Genomic DNA, 12,990 nt, shown 5'->3' on the forward strand with positions numbered 1-12,990 from the left:
TGTAGAGCCTGGCCTTACTCTGCATAAGAGCGTCCTTCCAGTAGCCTCTGTATGGATTATTTTATAATCACACTCAAGCCACATGTTCTCCTGAGTTCTCTCTGGTGTATGCAGCTGACGGGCTGCAAGCAGAAGGCAGTAGAGAGAAAGCTGATCTGTGCCTGGAGCCTGCTGCGAAAATCCCAGACAAGCACAGCGCAGGCTGTGGTTCTCAGTGGGTCACTCGGCCCGTGTTCAGCTTGTGCTGCCTCCTCGTGGGTTTGGTCCATGTTGTTTGCCTCCATTTACCCATATTCCCCAGCCTGCCGGTGATCTGTAAGGGTTTCAGTCATTTGTACATGTTCCTGTTGAAGGAGGAAAAAGTGAGCATTAATCAGGAGATGTCTGTGAACGTCTCAAGGGCTTTGTGCAGAAGTGCCTTCCTGTTGAAACCCCAAGCTGCAACATGGAAAATTTATTGTTAGGCTTCAGATTCGTAATCATGGGATATTTTTCATGGAGATTTATTTTATGCTATTAGGTCTATATTATTTTTAAAGGTTTAAGAAACTCTGGCTGTGTTTCATATGCCCAACTCAGCTCATTTATCACACCAAAGTCGGTTACTGAGATTTTGTTAGAGATCCTGACTGTACCTAGAGCTATGAATGTATTTTTATGTAGATAACTCTGTGGTGTGCATGTGTGCTTGCATGTATGTGATTGCATGTGTGTGTGCTTTTATGTGCGTGTGCTTGCATATGTGTGCATGCATGTGTGTATGAGAATGATGTGTGTGTGTTTGTATGAAGGAAATACATATACATGAACTCAAAGCAATATCTGAATAGGGAACTGCTTAAAATTTCTCTGAGTGGTGTAGAGGAGAAGGCTCAATGGACAACGTGCTTTCTATGCAAATATTGTGGCCTGAGTTTGGATCTCCAGACCCCGTATACATCTGTAATTCCAGTATTCTGTGGGGAGATGAGAGGTACAAACAGGAGAATTCCCAGGGTCTCATGGGCCAGTTAGCTTTGCATATGCAGGCAAACAATAAGAGACTCTGCCTCAAACAAGGTAGAAGGTGAGGACCAAGACCGGAGGTTGTCCTCTGACCTCCACATGCACCCTGCAGCGCACACAGCCTGGTGCTCACACATGGGAACATACATGTACACAGAGGTATAAAAGTGGTCAGAGTTTAGGTCCTGATTGAGAAAAAGCTAGCTAACTTTAGTAATAACGTGTCTCACATTGACCATGGGGATGACTGGAACTGTTGTAAGAGTCACTGCTCCCTCCACTTGCCATAGACACTTAGCTTAGTCTTCCAGCATCATTGAGATATAACCGTTAAATAGAAGTTAGTTATCTGTTGAATGTGTGCAACTTATACTTTTATATATGCACACATTGTGGAATGATTTCCACAAATGAATCAGCTACCCTTTTGCAGAGTCGCCATTTTTTTCCTATGAAGCTTTTGTTACATTGAGATGGCAATATTTCTCTGTTGCTTTCACTGAGCCTGTACAATACATCTATTGTTGACTAAAACAACTCAGAGAATATTTCTATACTAATAATAGATGCATGTATATTTTCAAATATTTTTCTCAAATTGCTTACCAAGATGAAAAACATATTTCTGTGTATTTTTCATCTTTGACAATTTAGTCCACATACACGGCAAGTTTGGTCATTTTACCCCTTGTTACCCTCCCTGTAGCCTTTCTCTTTCCTGGGAAAGCCATTCTTCCCAGCATGGCCTCTCGCACTTTCTGACCTCTTTTCCCCTCTAGACACTGAGTTCAGCTAAGGTAGCTTACACAAGCAGGAGCTGGAAGTTTGTCATTACTGGGGAACGTGTCATGGGCTACACCACTAAAAAAATGGCACTCCCTCTCCAGCAGCCATCAGCTTCCCATCATCTGTCAGTGAGGGGCGGAGCCTCCTGGGACCCTCCCCTCACAGGATGAAATGCTGAGGGTCCAGGCAAGCACAGCTGGAGTAGTGAGCTCATGGGTGCAATGGGTACAATGGGTGCAATGGGTGACACGTCGGAAGGCAGTGTTTCACAGTAATCCTACCCATCTTCCAGGTATGCCTTTCTTTCCCCCCTCTTTCTAGATGTTACCTGAGTCTTTGTGTGTGTGTGTGTGTGTGTGTGTGTGTGTGTGTGTGTGATATAATGTCCTGTTTAAGACCAGTCAACATTCATTCTCCATATTTCGACTAATTGATAGCCACCGTATTTAACATCTTCCTTTCTTCCTCCCTTTCTCCCTCTCTTGCCTCACTCTTTCCCTTCTTCCTCTCTGTTTCTCCCTCCCTCCCTCCCTTCCTCCTTCCTTCCTTTTGTTCTACTTTTCCCTTCCTTCGTTCCCTCCATCTCTTCCTCTTTCTTGCTTGCTTATTTGCTTGAGACATGATCTTATTCTACAGGTCGGCTCTTGAATCAGCTTCCTGAGTACTGGGATCACAGTAATACATTACTATGTCAAGCCTTCCTTTCCCCCCCGCCCCCTTATTCCTCCTCCTCCTCTCCATCCTCCTCCTCCTCTTCACCCTCCTCCTCCTCTTCACCCTCCTCCTCCTCTTCCTTTTGGTAAGAAGATTTTAAGATCTACCTTCTTTAAACATTCCAGACGTGCAGTACAGCATTGTTTCCTGTGGCCACCATGTTGCCCGTTAGACCCACACTTAACTAGATGCAGTACTTTGATGGCCTGGCCACTCTCTCCTGTGCTGCTTGCCACCACAATTCTATCCCTGCTATGAATTTAATAGTTTAAAGCCCCCCCCCCCATGTGAGAGGATACCGTATTTGTATTTTTGTTTTGTCCTGAGACAAGATCTTGCTCTGTAGACAAGGCTGATATCAAACCCATGACCCTCGTGCCTCAGCCTCCCAAGTGCAAGGATCATGGGCATATATTACCATGCCTGGCTCCTAAATTTGTCATTTCTATGCTGGTTTCTTTTATCCACTCTCAGGCCCACGGTCCCCAGGTTCGTCCATGTTAACACAACTTCAGGGGTTCCTTCTTATTATTATTTACTAATTTATGGAGCTAGAGAGATGGCTCAGCAGCTAAGATCACTCAATTCGCTGGCAGAAGGACCTAGGTTCAGTTCCCAGCAGCCACATAGCTCTTCATAACTGGCTGTAATTCTAGTTCCAGGACATCTGCCCTCTTGTGGCCTCTTCTTGTAGCACACATGGGTAATACACATCCATACAGTATGCAAGTGCTCACATAATATAAGAATAAGGATAAAATCTTTAAAAACAAAATAAAAACACTCATTTTATGTTACTAATAATTAAAAATATGCCATTCATCAAAGATGTGTCTTAAGAAGTTTTACTCTTCCAGACTTATTTTTTTTTTATGTGTATAGATGCTTTATCTGTGTGTGCACAGTGTGCATTCAGTGTCTATAGAGGCCAGAAGAAGTCACTGGATCCACTGAGCGTAGTTATGAATGATTGTGAGCCTCCGTGTGGAAGCTGGGAACTGAACCCAGGTATCTCGAAAAAAAACAAGGGCTCCCCAGCCATCTCTCTAGTGCCCCATTATTATACATTACAATATACATTTTCCAAATTGATACTAATGGAATGAATGACTTGGAATAGCAAGTCAATTGTGCCTAGACCAATCACAAGTCTGGACACAGGCAGAGACCTGAAGTCCTCATTGGCCATTTAACTTTACAGACAGTGATAGGGTCTTTGAGTCAAAGATTTTACAAGCAGTTCCACCTTGACAGAACTCCGAAAACAACATGGATAGCGAAACATCTCTTGTCTGAGTTCTTTTAAACTAGATTGTGACATACTTGTATGTTTGAGTGTTGACCTGGTTATTTCTAGCTTGAGTCACCAAGTTTAGTTAAATATCTGTATAGTGGATTTTTTTTTTTAAAGAATATTCTGGGAGTAGAATTCTAGCATCTGCAGCCACTGCAGATCAGCTCTTCCCCCGCCCCCCCGTGGGCGAGGCCCCTTCTGGGCTCAGCAGCATTCTGCAGACCTGTTAGGGGACACACAGCCAGCTCTGCCCACACGGAATGTCCACTGCGGGCTCTTCGTGCTGCCTGACTTCTATTGAATCGCCCACCCCTTCCATGTTGACTTTTAATAATGAACACAAAGGCAGACGACCATAATTCATTCATTCATTCATTCATTCATTCATCCACTCAGCCATTCCTCACCAAAGCGACCTTTGCAGAAAGTGAATCAGGATCCGGGTCATAGTCTTGTCAACTTAATAAAGACACAAAGCTAGACACACCTGGGAAGAGGGATCCCAATCAAGGGACTTCCTCCATCAGTCTTGCCTTTGGATATGTCTGTGGGACATTTTGTTTTGACTGCTGATTGCGGTAGGCGGGCCTAGCCCACTGTGGGCGGGGCCGTGTTTCGGCAGGAGGACCTGCAGAGCTATTACAAGGTAGATGGGCGGAGCAGAGGAAGCAAGCCAGGGTCCAGCATTCCTCTGTGACCTCTGCTTCAGTCTCCAGGTTTCTGCCTTGGCCTCTCTTAATGATAGGTTAGAAACTGAAACAATCCCCCTCCCCACCCCCCCACAAGCCTCTTTTGTCACGGTGCTTGTCAAAACCACAGCGGAAGGCCCAGAGGTAGATCACATGGTAAAGTGCTTGCTATGAAATTCAGCCCCCAGGAGGCATTGTGCTGTGTCCCAGTGCTGGGGAAGCACAGATAAGCAGTTCCTAATTGGCCAGCCCCGGGACAAAGAAGGACGCTGTCTCAAAAGCCAAGGTGGACCATGCCTGAGGAAAAATGATACCTGAGGTTGGACTCTGCTGTCTACATATGTATTCACACACATGTATCATATGTACAGGAACATATAAGTACACACATATATGTACACATACATCATACATGCATGCACATGTAAGTAAAGTGGAATCCATTTCTTCGTTTTTATTTTTAGTTGTGTGTGTGTGTCTGCACGTGTGCTACGTGTGCTGTGTGAGCAGATGCCCTAAAAGGCCAGAAGAGAGTGCATCTGACCCCTAGAGTTGGAACTACAGGAGGTTGTGAGCAGCTTGGGGTCTTTATAACACCCAACTCTGGTCTTCTCCAAGAGAAGGAAGTGCTCTTAATGGTTGAACCTCTCTTAGCCGTAAGGGTCCACTCTTATGTTCCTATGCCCCTCCTCCATTCCTGGAAGAAAGGCAGTGCCTTTTGCTGAACTCATGAGGCCCTTCATGATTTGAATAAAATGACACCCATAAGGAGTGGCACTATTAAGAGGTGTGGCCTTGCTGGAGTAGATATGGTTTTGTTGGAGAAAAAAACTGCGTGACTGGGGCCAGGCTTTGAGGGCTCAGAAACTCACGTCTGGCCGATGAATCGTCAGTCTTCTTCTCTTGCTTGTGGGTCGAGACGTAGAACTCTGAGCTCCTTCTCTAGCAGCATGCCTGCCTGCATGCTGCCATGTTTCCCGCCATGATGACAATAGACTATACCTTTGAACTGGAAGCCAACTCCAATGATAAGACTTATCGTGGTCAGTAAGGGCAGCTCTTCACAGCAATGGAAACCGTGACTATGACAAGTCCTGTGTGGTCCTCCGTGCACAGGGCTGAGTCCCCATTGTGTCATTTGCTCTTTTGCTCTGCCTCCTCTCCCTCAGGCTTATTGCCTCTTATTGAGGGGCCCCATTTACTTAGCCCCAGGCACCCATCTTTCCCAGCATGCTCTCTGCTCTCACAGGTGCTCAGCTCAGATCTTCGTTTTAGTTAGGCTGCTTTACCCACACAGCAATAGTTACTCTTCCTTCACAAGTGCCCACAACAGTGCTGGCAATGAGCTAATTTAAACCATCACTACAATGCAAAAGAAGGAACAGCTGGTGTTGGGAAAGATGTATTCAGCTTGAAGCAGCAGACAAACAGAAGTCAACTTAAAAAAAAAATGGGTGGGGACTGCAGCTAAACTGTAGACATACCCCACCTGAAACAGCTCAGATTTGATAAAATGTAAAATAGTCAGAGCGTCTGCCACCCACGTGGCTGGCAGGTCTGACCCTCAGCAAGAGGTTTCTGGCTGTCTTCCTTGTGTTCTTTCAGTTAATAGCACAACAGAGGAAGAGTGGCTGGTGTCATTGCCGCCTAACAGCAAAGTGGATTTCTTCTGAAGAGAGGAGTCCCACACTCAGCACTGTGTTCCCTCTAGGCATGTCTAGACGTCAGGCTTTCAAGCACCCAACAGATGCTAGCTAACCCCATCCATTCTGTTCTGGCTTCGGAGAAGCCTTGCAACTCAATTCCATGACTGTGGCTTAAGAGTAGCCACAGGCACTGCATAGACCAACTACTATGTCTCTGTTTCAGAAGCAAGCAAAGACCATGCTTAGCCCAATGCCCACCATGCTGCAGGGGTGTGGCATGGCATGGTGTGGCTCTCCGGGAGGCGGGGGACGGGTCTGCTTGTAAACACCTCTGGTGCGGCTAGAGTTTGAACGTAGGTTGTTCGTAACCCTGAATCCTAGATTTTCAGTGCTATGCTTTTATGCTGACTCTCCCACTGCTGGTCCATCTAGGAGATCAAGGTCACTGTGCTGTGTAATAAGCAGAGTGAATGTATATTGAGAGATTAATACATACCTGACAGTAAGGATAGATCCATCATTCATCTATTTATCTATCTATCATCTATCTATCTATTATCTATTTATAATCTATCATCTATTTATCTATCCTCTATATCATTTATCAATCATCTATCTATTACCTATCAATCATGTATTTACAATCTATTATTTCTCTTCAATCTATTCATCTATCATCTATTTATCTATTATCTATCTATCTATCTATCTATCATCCATCCATCTATCAATCATCTATCATCTATTTATCTATTATCTATCTATCTATCTATCTATCATCTATTTATCTATCACCTATCTATCTACCATCTATGTCCAATCTATTCAGATCTATTATTTATCTAGCATTCATTTATTTATCATGAATTAACTATTATCACTCTATTCACCTATTATCTATCTTTCCCTATTACTGTCATCATCATCACCACCATCACCACCACCACCATCATCACCATCATCACCACCACCATCATCAGTCTATATCCAGTGATCTGTTCTCCCCATGTTGAGGAAAGACATCCTCCAGTTTATAGTTTGCTAAGCATGAGGAGCCCCTGTCACCCACTAAAACTCGTAAGACAGAGTTGATGGTTGCCGTGTTGGAAAGCCGTAGCCTTTAAAGTGTGTGTGTGTGTAGGTGAGGTGAGGGGCTCAGGAGTACAGAAGCAAGAGCTTATAGGTTGTCAGCTATGGGGCCTGGTTAGTGACATTAGGCTGCTGTTGCCTTTCTTGAAAGCGAGGTGTCATAATCTGGGGAGAATTTGAGATGATTTTTGTCAGGATGGACTGCAAAGAAAACACCATGTGTTTTCTCCTCAATTCTGGTTCTAGCAGTGTCCTTAGCTTACAACAATCCCATCAGGGAGGCCGTCTTTTTTTTTTTTTTTTTTTTTTAAAGATTTATTTATTTATTATATGTAAGTACATTGTAGCTGTCTTCAGACACTCCAGAAGAGGGAATCAGATCTCGTTACAGATGGTTGTGAGCCACCATGTGGTTGCTGGGATTTGAACTCTGGACCTTCGGAAGAGCAGTCGGGTGCTCTTACCCACTGAGCCATCTCACCAGCCCAGGGAGGCCGTCTTAATACACTTTGATAGATTAAAAAATCAGCAGATGGGCATATAGACCAGTAGACAGACAGACGTGTGTATCTGGACCCTGAGACAGCTGAAGGTAGAGCCAAGCTTTTGATATTCACCTTATCTAACTCCGGACCCAGCTTCTCTCTTAATGCGAATCTTTCAGGGTTTGTGTTCTGTGAACAAGGCAAGCTGACCTCGTGCCAGCCTTCAAATCCATGTACAGTTTAAATGGGGACATTTTATTCCCTTTAGCTCATCAGTCTGGGCCCACTCTTCTTTCTTTCTGGTAACAGGTTTAACCACCTAGAGAATAACACCCACAGGGCCAACCTCCTTGATGTGAAAAGCACAGCCATTCCCGGTAATTGTCCCTAACACGTCAGCTCCCAGCCAAAAAGTCAGGCCTGCTTTTGCGGAAAGGTTAAGAAGCAGGCATTTGGCTTCCCACCACGGCAGGACAGATGGATGACTCTAGGAGAGGTAATGGGAAATTATAGCCTAGCTTAACCTGCTGGCTGTGCTCTTGACTCCACGATTCATCTTGGGGATGATTAAACGAAGGTGAAGGGAAAGGTAAGTCTTTATCTCTACAGATTCACACCCCATGCTCTACAGCTTTGAGGACGGGACAGCTGCGGGTCAGCTTTTCGAAGGGATTGGCTGCTACCACTCAGCTGCCGACTGGCCTGGGGAACAGGAGACTCTGACTGAGGTGGGGTATGAAATCCTGGGAAGTGGTTTGGGTCTCCCCGTGTGGGTAGTTTACCAAGGGTGTCTTACCTATGTGTGGTGGCTGGAAAGGTTCCTGGTCAGGTTCAACTGTCAACCTCACAGAAGAATCAGCTGGGAAGAGAGCCTTAAGGAGCATCTACATCTGACTAGTCACACCCGTGGGCACTGTCGGCCACAACATCCCCTAGGCGGAAGGTCTTCAACAATTTCATCGTGGAGAAGGCTAGCTGAGAGCAAGCAAGGATTCAGACATTTATCCTCACTTGACTGTGATAGGATACTTTAAGTTCCTGCCTTGAATCCCCACAGTGACTGACTCTGTCCTGGAGCTACGAGCCGGATAAACCTTTTTCTTCCTTACATTGCTTAAGTTAGAGTGGTTGCAACTACAGCAGAAATGAAAAGATGACTCTAAGGTGGTGGCCATGACGCACAGCTGAAGAGCCTCTTCTATTCTACACATCAATCATCTAGCTATCTATGGCCCGACTTGATCATATCTCTCTCTTCTCTCTCTCCCTCTCTCTCTCTCCCCCTCTCTCTCTCCCTCTCTCTCTCTCTCACACACACACATACACATAATCACCTGCTCCCGTCACTAGCAACTCTCTCCAGCTAGCCCCCCACCCCATCCCCCAGTACCTGGCTCACTTGTCCCTGGAGCTGCTAGTTCCCTCTCTGCCATCGGTGGTCCCACATTCCAGTAATCAAGTAAAGCAAAACTCTTATAACTCCTATAACTCTTGAATCTTATAATATTAACCAATCAGATTTATGTATCAATAAACTCTCACTTTACAAGAAGCCAATATAGTCATTTCAGAACCAACTGATAATGATAAAAGCTTTATCCCAATTATTCTAACCTTATGATATAACTACCTGTGATTGGCTAAAGCCACGCTGGTTCACATCTGACATCATCTTCCTCTTTCCCTCCTCTCTGCTGTGCTCTCTGGCTCTGCAACTCTTAGCTCCACCTCCCTTTTTCCTGTCCAGTCACAGGCCTCTTGCTGTCCTAATGTAATTGGACAGGGAAAATCCTGCAACATATCTATCTATCTATCTATCTATCTATCTATCTATCTATCCATCTATCATCTATCTATCTATCTATCAATCTATCTATCTATCTATCTATCTATCCATCTATCATCTATCTATCTATCTATCTATCCATCTATCATCTATCTATCTATCTATCTATCTATCTATAATCTATCTGTAATCTATCTATCTATAATCTATCTATCTATCTATCTATAATCTATCTGTAATCTATCTATCTATAATCTATCTATCTATCTATCTATCTATCTATCTATCTATCTATCTATAATCTATCTGTAATCTATCTATCTATCTATCTATCTATCTATCTACCATCTGTCTTCTACCTACTCATTGCCTATTTGCCTATCACTTATTTCCAACCTATTCATATCTATTTAATATCTATCACCTATGTGTTTATCATAACAACACTCCACTGTATGTATAAAATGGTGTCATCACTCTCCCTGTCATTTGATGAGGGCAGGCTCGCCTACTGATGAGTCTCTCATAGAGTGTTCCATCCTTAAATACAATACAACTGCACTGCACACTGGGTGGTCTTAGCAAAACAGAGACTTGTTATCTTGGAGTTCTGAGTGCCAGGGCATCTGCAGAGACATGCCTTTTCTAACTTCTGGGGTTTGCTGACAGTTCTTAGCAGTAATGATCTGGTATGCACATCTCTCCAGTCTCTATCCCTTTTGTAGGTGTGCCATGCATATGTGTGTATGTACATTTATGCTCATGCGTGCAGTGAGATAGCACGCCATTTTCCTGGGGCTCACTCACTAGGCTAGACCGTCTGGCAATTGGGTCCCTGGGAGCCACATGTCTCTATCTTCCTGGCACTGAGATCATGAGCATGTATCCCATTCTCGGCATTTTCTCCACAGGTTATGGGGATCAAACTCTGTCCTTATGCTCGAAAAGCCAACACTTTACTGGCCACACACACCCTTCTTTCTCCTCCTAAAGTTTTTTTCCAAGCTTCCATTAAAAAAATCCAGCTCAACTATTTATTCTCTATTAATACCTGTGGGAATGTGGGAGGCAGCATTCTCTAGGCAGGCTCCTCGATGCCTCCCCGGTGACATTGTTTCTCAGTGATGTCACATGGAGTGATGTCACCTTTTGAAGCCCCAGAATAATTTCATCTCTGTGTATTTTGGCACATGACATGACTCACAGAGATAAACATCCCACTGCCGTGTTATGAAGGGTAATTTTAAGTGACAAATGGGGACAGAAATGTCCGACTGGAAGAGGAAAGCAGCAAAGACCGAGGCGCTGCATCTGTTTTCTAAAAATAAGCCTCCCTTTAAACTTAGAGTCTGAGTGTGCCACGTATGTGACTCCGTAGCCTCTGTACACTATAAGCAGAGTCATTCCAAGACACAGGAGCTTTGATGATATTACACCGAGCGCAACAGCGTCAGGAGAACAGATCTTAGACAAAAATAACATGCTGTTACATCAAGCTCTCGCCTTGAAATTTGAGATAATAACTGCACAATTGGAATCTCTCTTGCCCTGACAGGAATTAAGATGAGTATACACAGGATGATGCCCACTAGACTCCATCGCTGTCCAACACTGGGATCGCCTCATTGTTCAAAGGTATACTTCATTGCAGTTTTACAGATTTCACTCAACCAAATCCTTCAAAACCAGGAATATAATCAGAACAATTTTTTTGTCTTTGTCTTAAGTTAGTGGCTACCTACCATAATTCTCAATTCTTGCTATATAGCAAAAAAGGTAAAAAAGCCCAATAATGTTCAATTATTGGTGCAGAAAAAAACAATAACATTCTTCTATGATAGCCTGCCAGTCTTCAAGAATGGAGAAAAATAACTCTACATAGAAAAAAAATCAAGTTATCTATAAGGAAACAAAAATTTATTTAGGCCAACCTCCCTCAGGCAAAGCGGAGAGGTGTGTATAAATGACTGTGATCTTTGTTAAAGGACAGTTTTCAGGAGGGGATTAAACCATAATTTTCATGTAGACAGATGTCAGATGAACATATATTGATGGTTTTATTTCACTAGTAAGCCGAATGCTGATATTGTAATTGGCTCCAAAACAGCACAGAATTGGGCCTGGGTGTAGCATGCTGGTAAGATCACATGCTAACATTCTTAAGGTCATTGGTTATATGGTTAGTGCCCGGAGGAAAGCAAATCTGGTTTCTATGTGGGGACGGGGTGGGGGCAGGGGTGGGGGAGAAGTGGACATGCTCAGAGGGGATGCATTTGCCTATCAATTACCTGGAATCTACAGCACTACAGCATAGCTGGAGTCCAGGGAACAAAGCAAGATCTTGATACTTCAAAAGTATACAGGGGGCCTGCTGAGATGATGCAGCAGGCAAAGGTACTCTCCACAAAGTCCAATGCCCTGAGGCCAGTCCCTAGAATCTACAGTAGAAGGAGAGACTCCTCAACACTGTGTGCTAACCTTCACACATGCGTGTGACACACACATTAAATAAGTGTAGTAAACACTTAAAAATGTATTTGTGTGTATGTATGTGTAAGTGTGTGAGTGTGTGTGTATGTGTGAGTGTGTGTGCATGTGTGTGCATATGAGTGTGTGTATGTGTGTGAATGTGTGAGTGTGTGTGCATGTGGGTGGGTGTGAGTGTGTATATATGTGTGAATGTGTGAGTGTTTGTGCATATGTGGGCATGTGAGTGTGTGTGTGAGTATTTGCTTGTGAGTGTGTTTGTGTGTATGTGCCTGTGTGTGTTAGTGTGTGTGTGTATGTGTGTGTGTGTGTGTGAATGTGTGAGTATGTGCACATGTGTGGGCAAGTGAGTGTGTGTGTGTGAGCATGTGCCTGTGAGTGTGTGTGAATATGTGTGCAAATGTGTGTATGTGTGCATGTGAGTGTGTGTATGTGCCTGTGAGTGTGTGTGCATGTGAATGTGTATGTATGTGCCTGTGAGTGTGTGTGCATGTGTGTGCATGTGAGTCTGTGTGTGAGTCTGTGCCTGTGAGTGTGTGTGTTTATGAGTGTGAGTGTGTATGTATGAGTGTGTGTGTGTGTGTGTGTGTGTACACATGTGCCATGAAACACAAGGGGAAATCTGTATTCTGCTTCTGCCTTTCAGGTCACAGGCAGGGATAGGACACTGATCCTCAGGCTTGTCAGTCAGTGCATCAATCCGCTGAATCATCTCACCAGGCCAATTCAAGAAGAACATGTGCTTAAGGCCGGAGAGATGACTCAGTAATTAAGGCCACGTACTGCTCCTGCAGAGGACCTGAATTTGTTCTAGTACCTATGCTAAGCACCTCACAAGCACCTATAACTCCAGCTCCAGAGGACCTGATGCCTTCATCTGGCTTCCACAGGCATAGGCACACACATGTATCCATAAATTAAAAAATACATTTAAAAAAGACCAAATATTATCTTTCATTCAGCTAAAATGCTAATGCAATGTCCAAAATGCTCCTACTTTTGTCAGAAA

At 44.1% G+C, this 12,990-nt stretch overlaps 1 pseudogene; it reads left to right on the forward strand.

Annotated features, from left to right (window-relative positions):
• Positions 1-6,833: 6,833 nt before the first annotated feature.
• On the forward strand, positions 6,834-10,546 carry Gm34981 (annotated as a pseudogene).
• Positions 10,547-12,990: the final 2,444 nt, after the last annotated feature.

This window comes from Mus musculus, chromosome 2 (assembly GCF_000001635.26).
Source record: "Mus musculus strain C57BL/6J chromosome 2, GRCm38.p6 C57BL/6J".
In the NCBI taxonomy this organism is placed as follows: Eukaryota; Metazoa; Chordata; class Mammalia; order Rodentia; family Muridae; genus Mus; species Mus musculus.